The 16,344-nt window shown below is 52.9% G+C and overlaps 1 protein-coding gene across 2 annotated transcripts in view; it reads right to left on the bottom strand.

Moving 5' to 3' along the window:
• Nucleotides 1-16,344, bottom strand: part of LARGE1 (LARGE xylosyl- and glucuronyltransferase 1) — a 646,479-nt gene that overhangs the window by 583,983 nt on the left and 46,152 nt on the right. The window lies entirely within an intron of this gene.

Below are 16,344 nucleotides of genomic sequence, written 5' to 3'. Positions count from 1 at the left end.
TGTATATGTATATTATTTTTCATATATAGTGTGTGTGTGTTTACTCAATGCTCTCATAGCAATGGAAGACTTTTGTACCGTAGCCCATGGTCAAGGATAAAGTGTAGGAATCTGCTTTCGCAGCCCCACAGATGGTTCCGGCACCCCTGCACGGGGCGGTATTGCCCCTTGGGAAAACACAGCTCTAAATAACCATCAGAGGAATGGGAGAAGGAATAGCAGCAAGCCCCTCCATTGGCTCTTTGCTCCAGGAGTCCCTAAGCGCCCCCCTCAGGTCACTGTGGATGAGAAAGTGGTGTGACAGTGAAACTGTTTCCCACTGGTCCCCAGGCAGCCAGGAGAGCAGGGCTGGATGCCCACTTGACCTTCCCTGGGCACGCCCGTCAGATGCCCACTAAGACGATTACATTTCCTCTTGAAAGTTACATAGGGCACCAAACACATCCCCACCCCCCACCCAAATTCACCTGCATCCAAGAAACAGCCCCAAAGCAGCATTACATCCCAGTAGCTAATATATCACAGGGTCAGAGTTGATAAGAGCAGTGATCACTGTGCTTCAGTAAAATCTAAAAGAAATGGATCCTGCCCTGGGCACAAAGATCCGCACGTGAGATTGGTCAGGAAGCTTTGTTAACTGTACAACAAAGGCTAAAATAAAAGTGAGGCATAATGGCTTTATCACTTGTCAGCCAAAAAGGAAAAAGGGTAGGGGGGCGAAGTGGGGGGGGGGGGAGGGACAGCCTTGGTCCTCAAAACACAAGGCCTCTTTTAGAACAGCAGGGCTGCCGTGTCCACACCTGCTCTCCCCAGCAAGCTCCTTGGTTTTTAAAAATTGCAAGGCAATCCCCCACTATAATACACACACACACACACACACACACACACACACGTGCACGAGAGCCTGCTTCCCTCACTCCAAGAGTAACCTTCACAGAAAGAGGCCACTTGATAAATTCCAGGAGAGTAAAAATAAAGCACAAGTGAAAAGATAGTCTAATCATCGAGGCTAATTACCAAGCAAGAGGAAAGTACGCTTCTCCCAGCCTCCAAAGCTCTCTGGATGATTACAAAGGGGCCCACGTGCCGGAGAGGAACTTCGGTGTCACCGGACTGAATGAGAGGTGAGCCCCTGAGAAGGCACTAGTTACTTACACCGAGCACACCAGCACTGTGGGAAGAGTGACAGCGGGCTGATCTGCCCCAGCGAAACTTCAAGGGCCCGGTCTGTTCTGTAGAGCCTACATTTAGAAACCAATTCAGAGCCGTTAGCCATTTGCAGAGCATCTCTGACAGCCGGGCATTCCGTGTGCTCCTCGCCTTTGCAAACTCCACTTCCCAGCCGCGGGGACTGCGGTGGAAAGGTGCCCAGTTTCACAAGGGCCAAGCCCGGGGCTCAGGGCTGCCCTCCTCTCAGGGCTGGGCTCCGGGCTCAGCTGTTTCTCCCACAGAAGATCACCCAGTGGGGCCGCCTCACAAAACCAAATCCCACTGCCATCGAGACGATTCCAATTCACAGCGACGCTATAGGACACAGTAGAGCAGCCCCTGTGGGTTTCTGAGACTGAGACTCTCGACAGGAATTGGAAACCTCGTCTTTCTCCCAAGAAGCAGCTGTGGGTTTCAAACTACTGACCTTGTGATGAGTAACCTAATGTGGCACTCACTCGGAAACAGTTCCTAGTTCTCACTTGCAGTGGGACTTTCCTTCTGTGTCCTGTTCTATTCGTCCATCTCCCGGATGATCGCCTTTAGTTCCAGGAGAGAGAGACTTTAGAGATGATGTTTCAGTCTCTTAATTTGGTCTTCAGGAAGGCCCTTAGGCGACTAGTCAGTGTCCATGGTTGAACGCTTGCCACCCAAGACAAAGACCTAACCAATGCAGCTCACGCCAGTCTGCCCACGGAGGCCTGTGTGTGTATGTGTGTGGTGTATGGTGATACTGAACAGGGCTTAGCGGACTTCCAGACCAAAACAGACTAGGAAGAAAGGTTTGCGGCTCTATCTCAGTTGGCTTAGTGAATAAAAGTTGGGCCCTGCTACCTAGTCAGAAAAGACATCCTGTCATAGGGGCAGCAAGGAGACTTAAAGAGCCTGGTTACTATCCGAATCAGGAGGGGTCCTTATCAGAGTTTCTCTTATAAACACCCGGTCTGCTGAAGACGATGGATGACAGAAGCCCCAAGTCCTTTGCTGGGACGCTACATGAATGAAGCCTTCAGTGAACCCCCTCTGACCATAGTGCAGGGATGGGGAGGGAGAGCAATGTAAAGTCTATTGTGGCAGATGTAGTTCCGTTAAAATGTAACACCTCAACCTCTGGTCGCTCTTTCAACCCATTTCAAAGTTGTTTCCATTTTTAATATTGTCTGCTTTTTTATTGAGGTTTAGTTGTTGTTGCTTTTTGTTTGTGTTGTGTACGATTATCTGTATATGAAATCCAGGCTAGGCCAAGCCATAGAAGCAGTAACTCAGTAACTGGATTGCTCATTGCCTAGGGGCGGGGGATGAGGCACTAACAACACGTACAAGAAGAACGTGTTCGGAAAGTGCTGTGATGTTTGCACAAATCTTCTTACTGTGATCGGAAATTACATTGTATGCTATGTGAAGTATATGCCAATAAATGTATAAGGAAAAAGAACCTTGTTGCTATTGGCTTGCTCAGCGTCAACAGTAGTTTTTCCTGCTTAGGCGGAAACCGGAGTTAATGTAAAGCATCTGTACGTGACTTCCCAACGTGTAAATTCCAGAGTCAAAGGTCCATATGCTCTATATCTTCTGATTTCAAACAGAGCACCACAGGCTTTGCGCACCCCTGGCTGGTGGGCACCCTCAAATACAGTGTTCTCTAACTTGGAGTCGTTAAGTTGGCTACGCTGCTCCAGGGTAAAATAGGTGCACCTCGGGGGACAGTTTGTTTCCATGAACACTTAGGAAAGGCACTTCAAGGCCACTTCTTTAAAAATAGATGAACCTGTCCCTGGGAACCCCGTGTAGCACCCACTGTCCTCTTCTGACCCAGGCGGGGTCAACCACGAGTCTGGACCGACTCAAAGGCGAGCGACAGCAGCAGCAGCAGCCACGCTGAAGGGAAAGGCCTAGCGTCAAGGGAGCGAGCCTGGCCAAGACAACCTGTGTGGAGGCATTGACGACGATGAGGAGGAGGAGGATGCTGCATTGTCATAGGGGCTGATTTCGGAACAGCTGAAGGCGTTGCTTGGATCCAGCAGGCTGAGGGAAGGTTCCATAGAAAAAGACTCGCTCACCACCCTCTAGAGAGAACGGCCTTCACTGAGCAGGAGCAAAAGGCCTCCACCTCCACCCCATCCTGGCACACACTGGGTCCCCGGCAAGCTTCCTGGGACGAGAGATCCCGGCATGGAGACTCGGAAAGACACAAGCTCACCTCATCGTACTGCCCTGCGCTTCCTTGTGTTCTGCACAATTAACCAATTGAAGGTGTATGGTGACCCCGAAGGAGCCCAGCGGGGGTACAACAAGCAAAGTCAGCAGTTCAAACGCGCCTCCGAAGAGAGATGAGGCTTTCGGCCCCCATAAAGATTTACAATCTTGGGAACTCAAACCGAACTCTTCCTATCAAGTCCAGGCCAACTTACAGCAACCCTACAGGGCAGAGCAGACCTGCCCCTGAGACTGCGACTCGCTACGGGAGTAGAAAGCCTCATCTTTCCCCCGAGAAGTGGATCCTAGGATCCGAGGACCTACTGCACAGGCTTTAGCTAAAAGGACACAGTGACTTCTGCTTGTCCTTCCTCAGGGGGAAGCAGCCACAGGGCCCTCCCTAACCGCCAAGGGATAGGGCAGTGGAGAATTCCCGTGTCCTTGGAAGGAAAGAGCTGGGTGTTGGTGACAACCAGAAGTTTCTATCACAAACAGTACCCAACTCCACCCTCGTGCTCACAGCCAAGGGAGGGAAGAAGCCCCACAAGAAGAAAGTACGTGGGCAGCTCCAGGGCACACCTCGGGTCTGCACTCACGCGCGTCCAGCCGCTGGCTGAGAGTCCTGATTCCAGGGCAAGCTCCCTTGGGGGTGGGGCGGCACACAGCATGCACTGCCCTGAGGAAGACTACAGGCTTCTCTGTGCACCCTTGAGGGGTGAGGTGGGGAGCCCAGGCTGCACACCACAAGGCCAGCAGTTGGAAACCACCAGCTGCCCCGAGAAAGACGAGGCTGCCTACGCCCATCATGAGTTATAGACCTGGAAACTCACAGGGGAAGTTCCACCCTGTCCCAGAGCAGCACTTTTCAACCTGTGGGTCTCAGCCCTTTGGGGGTCACTAAGATCACCCAATTCATCACAGTAGCAAAATGACAGTGATGAAGTAGCAACGAGAATAATGTGGTTGGGGGATCACCACCGCATGAGAAACTATATTAAAGGGCTGCAGCATTAGGAAGGTTGAGGACCACTGGGATAGATGGACAGGTGGATGGATGGAAAGATGGATGAATGGGTGGATGGAAGGATGAAAGAATGGATGGAAGGGTGGATGAATAAATATATGGATGGATACAGGGGTGGGCAGGTGGGTGAGTATATGGATGGATGAGTGTGTAGATGAAGGAAGAATAAATAGAATGATGGATAAATGGTAGGAAGGGAGGGAAAGAAAGAGGGGCTGGAGGGCAAGGGAAGCTTGATAATGCACAAGTAGTGAACCCGCCCCTGAGTGATCCCAAGTGAATACCCTCTGGTGGATAAGGTAACTCAAGGGCCGTTGCCAGGCGACACGAATAGCTGATCATAAAGCTGTGTGCACATGCAAATAGTGTCCTATATAAACGCTTCATCATCTTTAACAGGACTCTTAAAACCTCTTCTCTGAGAGGATGGTCTTCGCACACGTGCCCTCTGCCTTCTGTTCTGAGCTCGGCTCTGACTCAGCCCATCAGCTGGGGCTGCTCCCGCCCCTGTACAGCACTGAGGGACCCGCCTCTCCCTGGGGTGGCTCGGGGACCACACTGCCTTCCACTGGCCCTGGACGGGCAGAACCACTCAAGGCAAGCCACCCCATTGCTCAGACTCTCCCAGCACCTGCCTGCCTGAGCAGCGCCCATTCCAGAACTGGTTCTTCTCCAGGCCCTTGGGGAGAGCTTCCGGGAAGAGGCAGGCTTCCCTGGCCCTTTGTGTTTTTCTATTTCAACACCCCCTTGTGAAGCCTCCTGGAGTCACGTTTACTTCTTACCCAAAGAAAATGAGGGAAACCCTCAGGGAGAAGGCTGGACACAGCGGCTCCGCCATCGCAGGTAGTGATGAGCCCGCAGATGGAACAAGGCTGGCGCTGCTTCACTCTGCTGTGCAAACGGGGCACGCTGACCCACAAGGAACAACACTTCCTACCAGCAAGATAACCTCAGCCAGGTTTCTCATCTCCTGGGGGCCCTGCCTCCTTCTGTTCAGACTGTAGATGGGGCGGGGGAGGGGACAAGGGGCAGTGTCTGCCTAATAGCACTGTCAGTGAGACCAGTAACAGCACTTAAAAAAAAGAAGCGCCCCAGCCCTTCACCATCAGAGTGGGGCTCACGCATGGCAATACCCTTAAGCAGGGGTCCTCAAGTTTTTTAAACAGGGGGCCAGTTCACTGTCCCTCAGGCCCGTTGGAGGGCTGGACTACAGTTTAAAAAAAAACAAAACTATGAACAAATTCCTATGCACACTGCAAAACAGGGCAAAAACACCCAGCATCCTGGATAAATAACCTCGGTGGGCCGAGGCTTGCGGGCCATAGTTTGAGGACCCCTGCCCTTGAATTTCAGAACCAATCCAAGGGCTTTTCTTGGGTGTAACCTTGACAGAGGCAGACTACCCGGCCTTTCTTCCACGGCACTCCGGGTAGGCTGGCAGACACTGGTTCTTGTTTGCCAAGATAAGGTGTTCAGAGGAGCGGCTGTGGTTCAAGTCCCAGGGTTGCCACCATTTACCTCTGTGCTGGTCAGAGCAGGGGCTGGTAGCCTGCCTGGGTCCCTGTCCTTACAGCCTGCCTGTCCATCTCTGAAAGGCCCCAGTGCACCCCGACCACAGTGCCGTTCATCTTGCTGAAAAGAACACGACGAGGCAGATGGACACTCATCACAGAAATTCATACCGCAGCTGCTCCCATCTGCGCCAGCCTCGCATCCAAATGGTCACAGCAGACACTTGCTTAGGACAGGTCCCCAAGTGCCCATAGACGTGTGTGATCAATGCCCTGCGGGTGGTTCCTGGGGTCTGTGAGAGGTGGTCCACCTACCGTGATCCATCCGCATCACCCTGCAGAGTGACACCTGAGAAATGACAGGTGTGCCACACTCGTCTTACCGTGTGGCCCATGTTAATAAAACACAATACACAACTGGGTGTCAGTGCAAAACTGTTCGTCTTGAATACTGCCCAACACACACAAGTTGGGCTGATGCTGGACAGAGCTGAAGTGGACTGACGAGGGATCCTCAAATGACCGATGTCCTTTCCTTCCCAGGCACCGTCATATCCAACACCCAGGGCACTGTACTGTGGCTTGCTCTTGCCTTGCCTGTGGCATGGCATCTCTCCGGCCAAAAGCAAGCCCAGTGCCCTGGAGTAGAGACTGACCCTTAGGGAGCCTGCCCGGGGTTTCTGCAGCTAACCATCTTTATTGGAGAACACAGCCTTGTCCTTTTCCAGAAAAGCAGCCGGTTAGTTCAAACTACCAACTCTATGGTCAGCAGGCCAACACCTGTCCCACTGCACCCCTGTGGCTTCCCAGCATGTCCTAAAGGAAATGACAGGCAGTGTCTTTCCCCCATGCAGGTCGGTCTTCCCAGCAGTACCCCCTCAGGGGCAATCCTATGGGCTTCCAAGTAGGCCTGTGTGTGTTCCACAGAATTCCCGGTGGCTGACTTTTTGGAATAGATGGCCAGTCTTTCATCTGTGGGACCTGTGAGTAGACTTGAACTTCCAAACTTTCAGTCAGCAGGCACGTCCATTGGCTGTAGCACCCAGGGCCCCCTCCCTGCCTCTAGGGCTTCCACACACAGTGTCACGCATCTTCCTAACAGGAGAAACTGCCAAACCAAGACCCAGCCTCGCTGAGTCAACTCCCACTCCGAGGGACTCAAGGGGACACAGTAGAATGGGACCGGTGGATTCCTGAGGCTAGATACATCTTTATGGGAGCAGAATGCCTCAGTTTTTTTTTTTCCCAGGCATGGCTGGTGGTCTCGATCTGGGGACCTCGCAGTAAAGAACCCAACTTATAAGCCACTGTGCCACCAGGAGGCCTTTATGCTGAACTCACAGTGAGGTCAAATCTCAGCAGTCACCACACTTGCTCTGCACCTACTCCTGCCTGGGCTGACTCAGCACACAGACATGACGAGGACTGAGGCTGGCCTGGAGGGGCTCCAGATCAGATAGGGAGGGGTCACCAGGAATGGTTAACCTCAACACAAAACAGAGGCATGCTTCAACAGAATGATGAGGGCAGGGCAGGGCAGGGGACAGCTGACTCCGAAGGTGGGCTCAACAGAATCGATTTCCAGAGTACACCAGCCTAGGTACACCTGTCCCGGGGCTTTTCAAAGCTGCAGTCTGGAGGAGAGCTGACCGCCAGACTCTTTCTCCCTTTGGGTTGAGCGTTCGAGCTCTTGATTATGATGTCATCTGACTATGATGTTAGCTCCTTGATGCTAACAGTGGAGACTTGGAGGAAAGAAAGCTCTTCAACTAGCCTTTGAAAGGGGCCGGGACTTTGAAAGGCAGTGGGGAGATTCCTTAGTTCAACACACCTCTGTGACCAGTGCTCACCTCTCCCTCCAGCCCACACTTCTTCCTGCAGGCCTGCCCAGGCATCCTCCTGGACCTCAGGGCAGTATCCTGGGCCTAGACTCCTCCGGGTCCATGCACTCGGGTCCAGCCAACCCATCCTCCACCAAGCTCACCGAATGCTGGCTACTCCGCACTGGCCCTGACCTCCAGAGCCGGCTCCGCTTCCGCATCCCCTGGGTCCTGACCTGGTGTAGCAGCACTCCCTTGGTTGGCATTAAGTGTGTTAAGTGTGGCAAGGCTAAAATTAGGTGTGTTTCCATAGATATCTAGACTCCTCTGTAGCAAGTCTGTTAGCTCCAGATTCGAAAAAAAAAAAAATCCACTCCTAATTGAGACTGCAAAGCAAACAGGGCCCGGAAACTCCAAGACTGCACCTGTTTGGACCTGAGAGTGATAAGGAACTGGCAGCAGGGAGGAGGGGCCATGGGCTTGGGGCAGGTACAACCCACTGCTACTGCGTGCATGTAGCAACCCCCACCTCATCTAGGGAGGGCAAGTCACTCAGCCTCACTAACACTTCATTCACAGTTAGGACGAGCAGATAGGGAAACTGAGGTTCAAATGTGGCGGTCAGAGAACTGCCCAAGGTCACCGGCCCAAACCAAACCCACAGCCACCGACTCACCTTCAACTCATAGCAACCCTCCAAGGCAGAATAGAACTGCTCTTTGGGGTCTCTGTGACTGTACATCTTGAGGGGAGCAGACAGCCTCATCTATCTCCCCAAGAGGGTCTGGTGGGTTTGAACCACTGATCTTGCAGTCAGCAGCTCATTGCTTAACCGGTGAAAATAATGCAGGATATGAACTGCATCTTCAAGAAAAAAAGGGCATAAACTTCGGGGCACAAACTTGTCAAGTTTCTGATTTTAGTGCCCAATCCACCTATCTAATCCAATCTCTCACACCCCCAACACGCATCTCCTTCCACACAACCACTCCCTGAACTACCCCTCCATGTCTTGCATGGACTCACCACACTGGGGACCTACAGAACATTTAGCGACACTCTGTTTCCCAGCCTGCGAGTCTGGCATGAAAGGAACAAGATGGATTGGTCATCTTAGGAGAAAAATTCCTGTTAGGGTCAGCACCCCAAACAATAGCAGTTAGGAGATGGCTGCTGTCTGCGTTAATTCACCTAAAGTGGCTCAGCACCAGGAGGTCCGGTCTATTTTGAAGTTGACAAAGGAGTAGTGAACCGTGCTGGGGGCAGGGCTGTCAGTCAGGACAGTGGGTGGGAATGATCACAAACAGAGAGGTGTCCTGTAACCAACCTTCCAGCCAGCCCCTCACCCTGCCCATCCTCGGTGTCCCATGGTCCATGATAATCGGACATCCTGAAGGGTGAGAGTCTTGACCTGACCCGATCCCCATGGCCAGCATCTCCCGGGAAACCGAGTCTCCATCCAGGGCTGCTCTCAGATCAAGTGGTCAGACAGTACTCAGAGGCTGCCCAGCACAGAATAAATATGAGGCCATTGTAAGGGACTCAGCTGTGTCCCCCACCACACAAAAGAAACCACGTTGAATTCCTGCTCCCTGACCCAATGTTCTTTCTCTGAAAATGATATCGGGTAAGTTCCCGAAAACATCAAACTAAACTCACTGCCATCTAGTCGATTCTGACTCACGGAGACCCTGCAGGACAGAGAAGGACTGGCCCTGTGGGCTTCTGAGACTGTGGCTCTTCACGGGAGTAGAAAGTCTCATCTTTCCCCTACAAAGCAGCTGGTGGATTTGAACTGCTTACCTTGCATTTAGCAGCCCAACACATAAAGGAGGGCTCCTATCAATTACACTGTTGTTAGGCCGTCCAGTCAGCCCCAGTCACAGCGACACAACGTACAACAGACGGCCCCGGCCCCCATTCTGCCCCTTCCTCACTAGTCTCGGATGGCTGAGAGCCCACCACCGCAGGTGCTGTCGAAGATCTTCCTCCCTTTTGTTGCCCTTCGACTTTACCAAGCGTGAAGTTCTTCTCCAGGGACTTGTCTCTCTCTCCTGACCACATGTCCAAAGTATGTGCGAGGAAGACTTTCCGTCCTTGCCTCTAAGTAGCATTCAGTTAACTCAGAGCGTTCAGTTAAGTCCTTATCCACCGCCCACTCCACGATGATGGCTGGCGTATTGCTGTGACGGTGGGAAGGAACCTGCCAAGATTTCAAATGCCGGCAGGGTCACCCAGAGTGGACAAGCTTCAGCAGAGCTTTCAACTAAGAAGAATAGCCTGACAATCCACTTCCAGAAATTAAGCCAATGGAAAACAAAAACTCACAACACAAGACGGTCCGATGCAGAGCCGGAAGATACGTCCCTTGGTTGGAGGCCACTCCGGCCACACAGCACCCTGGAGCGGAGGTAGGCTGGGGGAGGTGACACAGACAGGACCCGGCCACCCTTCATTCTGTTGGTCGTGGGAGTGACCATGAGCCAGAGTCCACACCAGGGTGACTAACAACAGCCCTTTATGAGTGGTGTCTTATAAAAAGAGAGGACAGACAGGCAGACAATCACACTGGGGGCATGGGGCGGAGGGGAACATCAGGGTTGGCAGCACAGCAGACCCACTGTGCGCAGGGAGCCACCAGGACCCAGCCAGGGGTGCCTCCAGCTCCTCTCTCAGAGCCCTGAAAGGACATGACCGCTGAGGCCCACACCCAGACTGGATGCCTAGTCTCAGTCCGAGGGACAATACATGCCTGTTCTTCAGAGCCACCTGCTTTGCTCCCTTGGTCCAGAGAAATGAAGACAGCACTCTTCATGACCCAAGAATGTACCCCCGCCAACTAGTAGCTGCTCTCCTGCTTGCGGTGCCTGTGGTGGTAGCCCGGTCACTCATTCTGCCACTGACTGAAAGGCCGGAGGGTGGAACCCAGCAGCTGCTCCCAGGGAGTAATGTCCTGGCCTTTGGCTCCCACTGAGCTGACTGCCTGGGAAAAACCCCGTGGGAGCAGATCCAGGCAGTCACACGGTGAGTCGAAATCACCTCCACCACACACAATGGCCTCCTCCTCCTCCTCCATGTCTTCATCAACACCTTCATCATCCCTGCCACAGCTGGGAGCCAACTCTGGGCAGTGTCCCAGAACCTCCGTCCCCACGTCGATGAGAGGAGTTCTCCAATGCGGGACACCGTGGGCAGGGCAGCCTCTGACTGCTGCTGGGAGTAGCTCTCAGGGAAACACAGTGGCAGAGGTAACCAGGGACCCAGCGGATAGGGAGCAACCTAACCCACCACACACACAGCTCTGAACACTGAAATCCAATCCTTTTCACAGAAAACAAGCCCCACTCACCTCTGTCTGGGCAGCAGGGAGGCTTCGGGATGGATTTTGAGAGAGCCCAGGGGCTGGGATTCTCTCCAGGGGCTGGGAAAACCCTGGCCCCGTTAGCACACACAACCTCGCTCCTCAGAGGGCTGACTCCTTGCCGGGGACACTGTTGCTGCACTTTCCAAAAAAGCCCTTGGGTCAGGCGGGAGAACTTTTTTTAACCACCCTGGCGTGAGCCCCAATCAGCCTGAGCTGTTCCCAGACGGGTGATACTCTCACGGCATTTGTGCTGTGGGTTCTGAGTGAACACCATGGGGCGTTTCATGTGCCAGGTCCTGGGCAGCTGGGAGTGAGGTCCTGATGTACAGATGACCCCCCACCACCCTCCCACCCACCAGATGTCCCTGCCTTCCTGAGAAGCCCAGAACACAATGGGAGGAGCAATGGATGTCGGGACAAGCTCTTGCTGGCCAGGGATGTGTCAAGGAGTCCTGGTGGTGTGACAGTTAGTGCTCAACTGCTAAGAGAAAGGTCAGCTGTTCAAACCCACACAACTTCTCCCTAGGAGAAAAGGCCTAGTGACCTGGATCCATCAACATTTTGACCTAGAAAACGCTACGAGGCTGGCCAACTCTGTCACACCAGTTGCTCTGAGTTCCCTTAAAGGCACTCAACAAGCGGGGTGTCCTCTGTAGGCCTCCGAAGTCCCTCCCTCTCTCACACCTCAGCCCGCCCTTCCCCTCCCCCTGCTCTCTGCTTGTACCCTCACACTGCCTCCAGCTCCTGAGAGCTGCCTCCCCAGCTGGGCTTGGCCTCCTACCCCCTTCAGAGTAGAAATCCAAGTGCATGACCCTCCCCCTCTCCGGGCACCTCCCTGCCCGCCCACAATGTCTTCTGCCCTCCCCTGCTCTCCAATTTGTCCTTCTGGTCCTTGATTTTGTCTGGTTGGTTACTTAGGACACAACTTGTAGTGCACCATAGAATTTTTCTGGGTGTCAGCTTCCCCACTCCCCAAAAAAGAAACATAAGACCCTCCACTAGATGGATTGACACAGGGGCTACCACATCAAATCAAACACAGGTGGTAGCTTACATTTTAAACAAAACATGTGGCAATGCACCAATCTTTACATGGGTCCTTCAGTGAGGCTCGGGTCACGTTCACCCTGCTGAGCGGCCATCCCCACTGCCCTTTGCCAAATGACCAAGCCCACCTCGCCCCACTGCTCACAGAGACAAGGTGCCAGGGGGCTGGGGTGACTTTTTAAATAAACGGAATATTTGGGTGCTAGATCTGCAGTAAGTCACAAAACACAAAACTTTCAACCGGCTGTGCCCTGGAAAGCCGGGAGCCAGATCGCCGGCCCTGGGCTCAAATTCCAAGTTTGTCGAGGTTGGCTGCGAACACTTGGGCCAGGGATTGAACCTGGTTGTGCTTGTTTCCCGGCATCTGGAAACTACAGACAATAAACTGGTGACTACAGCACCGGCCCCCGCCACCATCATCCATATCATATCATGATCACCACCACGCTTCCCCTAAAATGGTCATTTACCTAACGTGGTACTCACTTGATCTGTCAATTTAGGTATTAGGAGTCTAGACTGTCAATCTGGAGATAGCCAATGAGACTTCTGGGTGGGCATGGTCTTCTCTTGAGAATTCTGGGAAATCTGGTACTTCCTCCTGGGAGGCGGAAGACACCTCTCTCTCTGCTACTCCCTGGGAGACATTGCAGAGGATGATCCACATGGAGGCAACCAGATCTCAGAAGTGGAGAAGCCACAGAGAACCTTGCCAGCACTGTGATGCATACAATGACACTGGACCCAAAGATTTTCTACATCACTGCCTTGTGATCGCCCTGCATTTGGCTTCACTGCATGTGTTTCGTAAGTCTGAAGAGGACTTTATAGATTGGTATCAAACATTTGGGCTAATATTGAACTTATGGACTTGATCTGGACTGGGCTGGGATGTTTTCTCAATGTTCAATTGCTCTTGTATATAAAACTCTTATATACATATGTGTATTTATGAATTTCTCTAGTCTACCCAGACTAACACACTCTACAACAGTGGTTCTCAACCTGTGGGTCGAGACCCTTTGGGGGTCGAATGACCCTTTCACAAGGGTCACCCAATTCATCACAGTAGCAAAATTACAGTTAGGAAGTAGCAACAAAAACAATTTTATGGTTGGGGTCAGCACAGCATGAGGAACTATATTAAAGGGTCACGGCATTAGAAAGGTTGCGAACCACTGTTCTACAACATGCCAGGCAAGAACACTACCCACTTTGCAGGCATTCGTTCGCCCATACAGCTTTACAAGGTGACCGCCATTTTCCAGGTGACCGAGTATCAAGTAACGTTGTCAAGGTTACACCATTAAATAGAGGCTCAGGATTCCAACCCAGCCATCTGGCCCCTGAGCCCTCGCCATTGGACTCAGTACTGTCCAGCCCAACGGCCAGCCAAAAGCAAGCGGCTCAACAACTCGCTGGCCAGTATTGTTATAATACACAATGGCTTCATTATGATAGATGCCATTGTCTGGAGTGGTGGCATCTGAATAGTTTCAGTCCTGGGTGGGGGACGGGGGTGGGGGGCATCTCATGTCCAACCTTGCACGCCGGCCTGCTCCCCCCACCCATTGTGGTAGAGAGGGAGCCAGGCGGAGGGCACTGCCTGCCTGAAGCTTTATGGGTCAAGCTGCAGAGTGTGGTCCAAAGAGGCCAGGGGGGATCGCTATTCCAGGGTTATTGGAAAACCTCTCTGTGGTGAGGCCAACTGCAGCATCTCTGCCACCACCTGTCCTCTTGCCTGAGCACCAGAGGGGGCAGGAGGGAGGGCCACAGAGCAGAGCGGCCCCCACGTCTGAGAGCCACACTCCTGCCTCCAGACGCTGCAAGAGACGTCCAGGCTGGGCAGGGGCTACTGTCCTCAGCGTGCTGCCCCCTGGAACTGCTCCTAGGCTGCAGCCAGCCATGCCCTGCGCGCACTCAGCCAGCAAGAGCTTTGCAGCCCGGCGAAGTTTCACTTCACAGGAATGAGCCGTTTCACTCAATATAATTGAAAGTGTCTCTCGGCAGTGCCTGGGTGTGCATGTCTGCACGTGGAGGTGGGACACACAGGGCCATGGGGAGCCGGCCTGTGCCACAGTCTGGTCTCCTGGAGCCCTACTGGGGTGGGGTGCAGTGAGCCAAGTCATTCTGGTGGCATGGAGTGGCCTTTAGTCACCAACCATGAGCCGGCCCCGGCAGCGAGCTGAGGGTGGGCCAGCTGAGAGTCACAGCTGCTGAGCCAGCTACCTCACCCAAAACAGCCCAGCTCAGGAAGTTTAGACAAAACCTCCTAGGAGACCCGCACCACTCACTGTGAAGCATCAGAGCCATGGGTCTGAATTATTGTCTATTCCTCAGTCCTGGATGCTGGGGCAAGCTGCCAACCCCCCTGAGGGCCTCTCGTTTTCCCCATCTGTGCAACGGCCAGAGGAACCATACACAAACTCCAGCCCTGGAGACCCACTGGGACAAAGTAACCACTGGGATGGACTCAAAAGCAGGATACTCAAAGGTAAGGGGTCAGATGTCGGAAGGACACCATCAGGAGAGTCGGAACAGTAAGGGTGGGGAGGGGAGGAATATGGGTCTGGGGAACCAAACCAAACTCGAGCCCACTGCCAGCCAGCCAATTCCCGCTCATCGAGACCCTACAATGGTTCCTGAGACTATAGATCTTTATAAGGGCAAATAGCCCCTACCTTCCTCCAGCAGAGTTGTCTGCTGGGCTTGAACTACCAACCTTGCAGTTTACCCGGCAGTGTCCCCAGGGCACTGGCGCTGTCCTGTCTCTTGGTCTGGGAGCTGGTTACACAGGTCTGTTCCCTTCGGCTGCACTCACTTGTGGACTTTTAGACTTAGACTTTTTCTGTACTTTGTTTCAACAAAATAAAATGAAATCTTTGTTAGAAAAAACAGGGGGCGTGGAGGAGAATCTTGACAGGGGACAGTCAGACTGCCCTCAGGGATAGACCATGGCCCCAAGGGAGACAGGCTTCACATCTCTCCATGAGAGCTCTTGTCTTTGCTCCAAACCCCAGGCCCTCAAGTCTAGTCCGACTCCTGGCAACCACACTGAGCTGCAGAGCAGAACTGTGCCCCATGGGGTGATTGCAGCTGGGATCTTTACAGGTGCAGATCACCACTGGGGGGGAGAGGGGGGAGCACCAGATCTGAATTGCCAGCCTTTAAACTAGTTCAATACCTCAGCCCAGAGCTGTCTGTGTAAAGGCAATATCTCCAGGTACAGACCTGCTGCACAATCCCCATCACAGGACCACCACGGGCGGACTCTAGGAGATCATCGGCCCAGCGAATCCAGCTCGCCCTCCCTGATTAACACCCATTGGTAACAAGAAGCACTGGAGTTCTTGGGACAAGGAGAGAGTGTCTCCAATCCCCTGCTCTTTCCTTACAGCCTTTTCCTTAGCAATGGTCTCCCTGGAAATTCTGCCTCTGACCCTTTGAGATGTCTGTCAAGCTTTTAAAAACTTAAGTCAAGCTTTTGCCAGTTTTCCACCCAGAGCCCTGAGAGCCACCTCTGTGGGCGCAACCATCAAGGTCATTGCCCAGTGTGGTAGACAGGTGGTTTTATGTCAACCAGACACGCCTGGAGTCAGATATGCCAGTCAAGTTGCAGCTTGATGACTCCTGGGTGGTACAGGAATGTGAGACACTGGGAAATGCTCTCTCTTTCCCCCTTTTCTCTCTCTGCCACGGATCCTGAGAGCCACCGGAGTCCCGCCCTACTTCCACAGACCTTGTATTCACGTGACTTTGCGCCCACCGGCCTGTGAGCATTCTGCATCATTGCAAGTGGCTGCCTGAGTCTGAAGAGGGACTTGTCGGGCATAAGAACTTGAGTTGGACTGGGCTGGGATGTTTTCCAGCTGGGAAATACATTGACTTCTTGATATAAGGCTCTTTCTTACACACAGATGAGTGTCACTGGATTGGTTTCCCTAGTCAACCTGGCCTCACACACTCAGTACCCCTGGGAGGACACAGGCTCCTAACATGGCAGGGAGGTGCCTGCCTTCAGTGACAAAACTAGCTCCTTCAGAAAGGCACAAGAAGTAACCCAACTTTCCTTTAGATAAAGTCAATCAGCAAACATACCTGACGCTCCAATTGCCAAGTGAATTTGGGATAAGGTCACAACAAGCCAGGATCGACTCAACAACAGTAAAGTTC

Source organism: Tenrec ecaudatus, chromosome 6, assembly GCF_050624435.1.
Source record: "Tenrec ecaudatus isolate mTenEca1 chromosome 6, mTenEca1.hap1, whole genome shotgun sequence".
NCBI classification, from domain to species: domain Eukaryota; kingdom Metazoa; phylum Chordata; class Mammalia; order Afrosoricida; family Tenrecidae; genus Tenrec; species Tenrec ecaudatus.
Note: the sequence above shows the minus strand (reverse complement) of the source record. Positions and strands in the feature narration are given on the sequence as shown.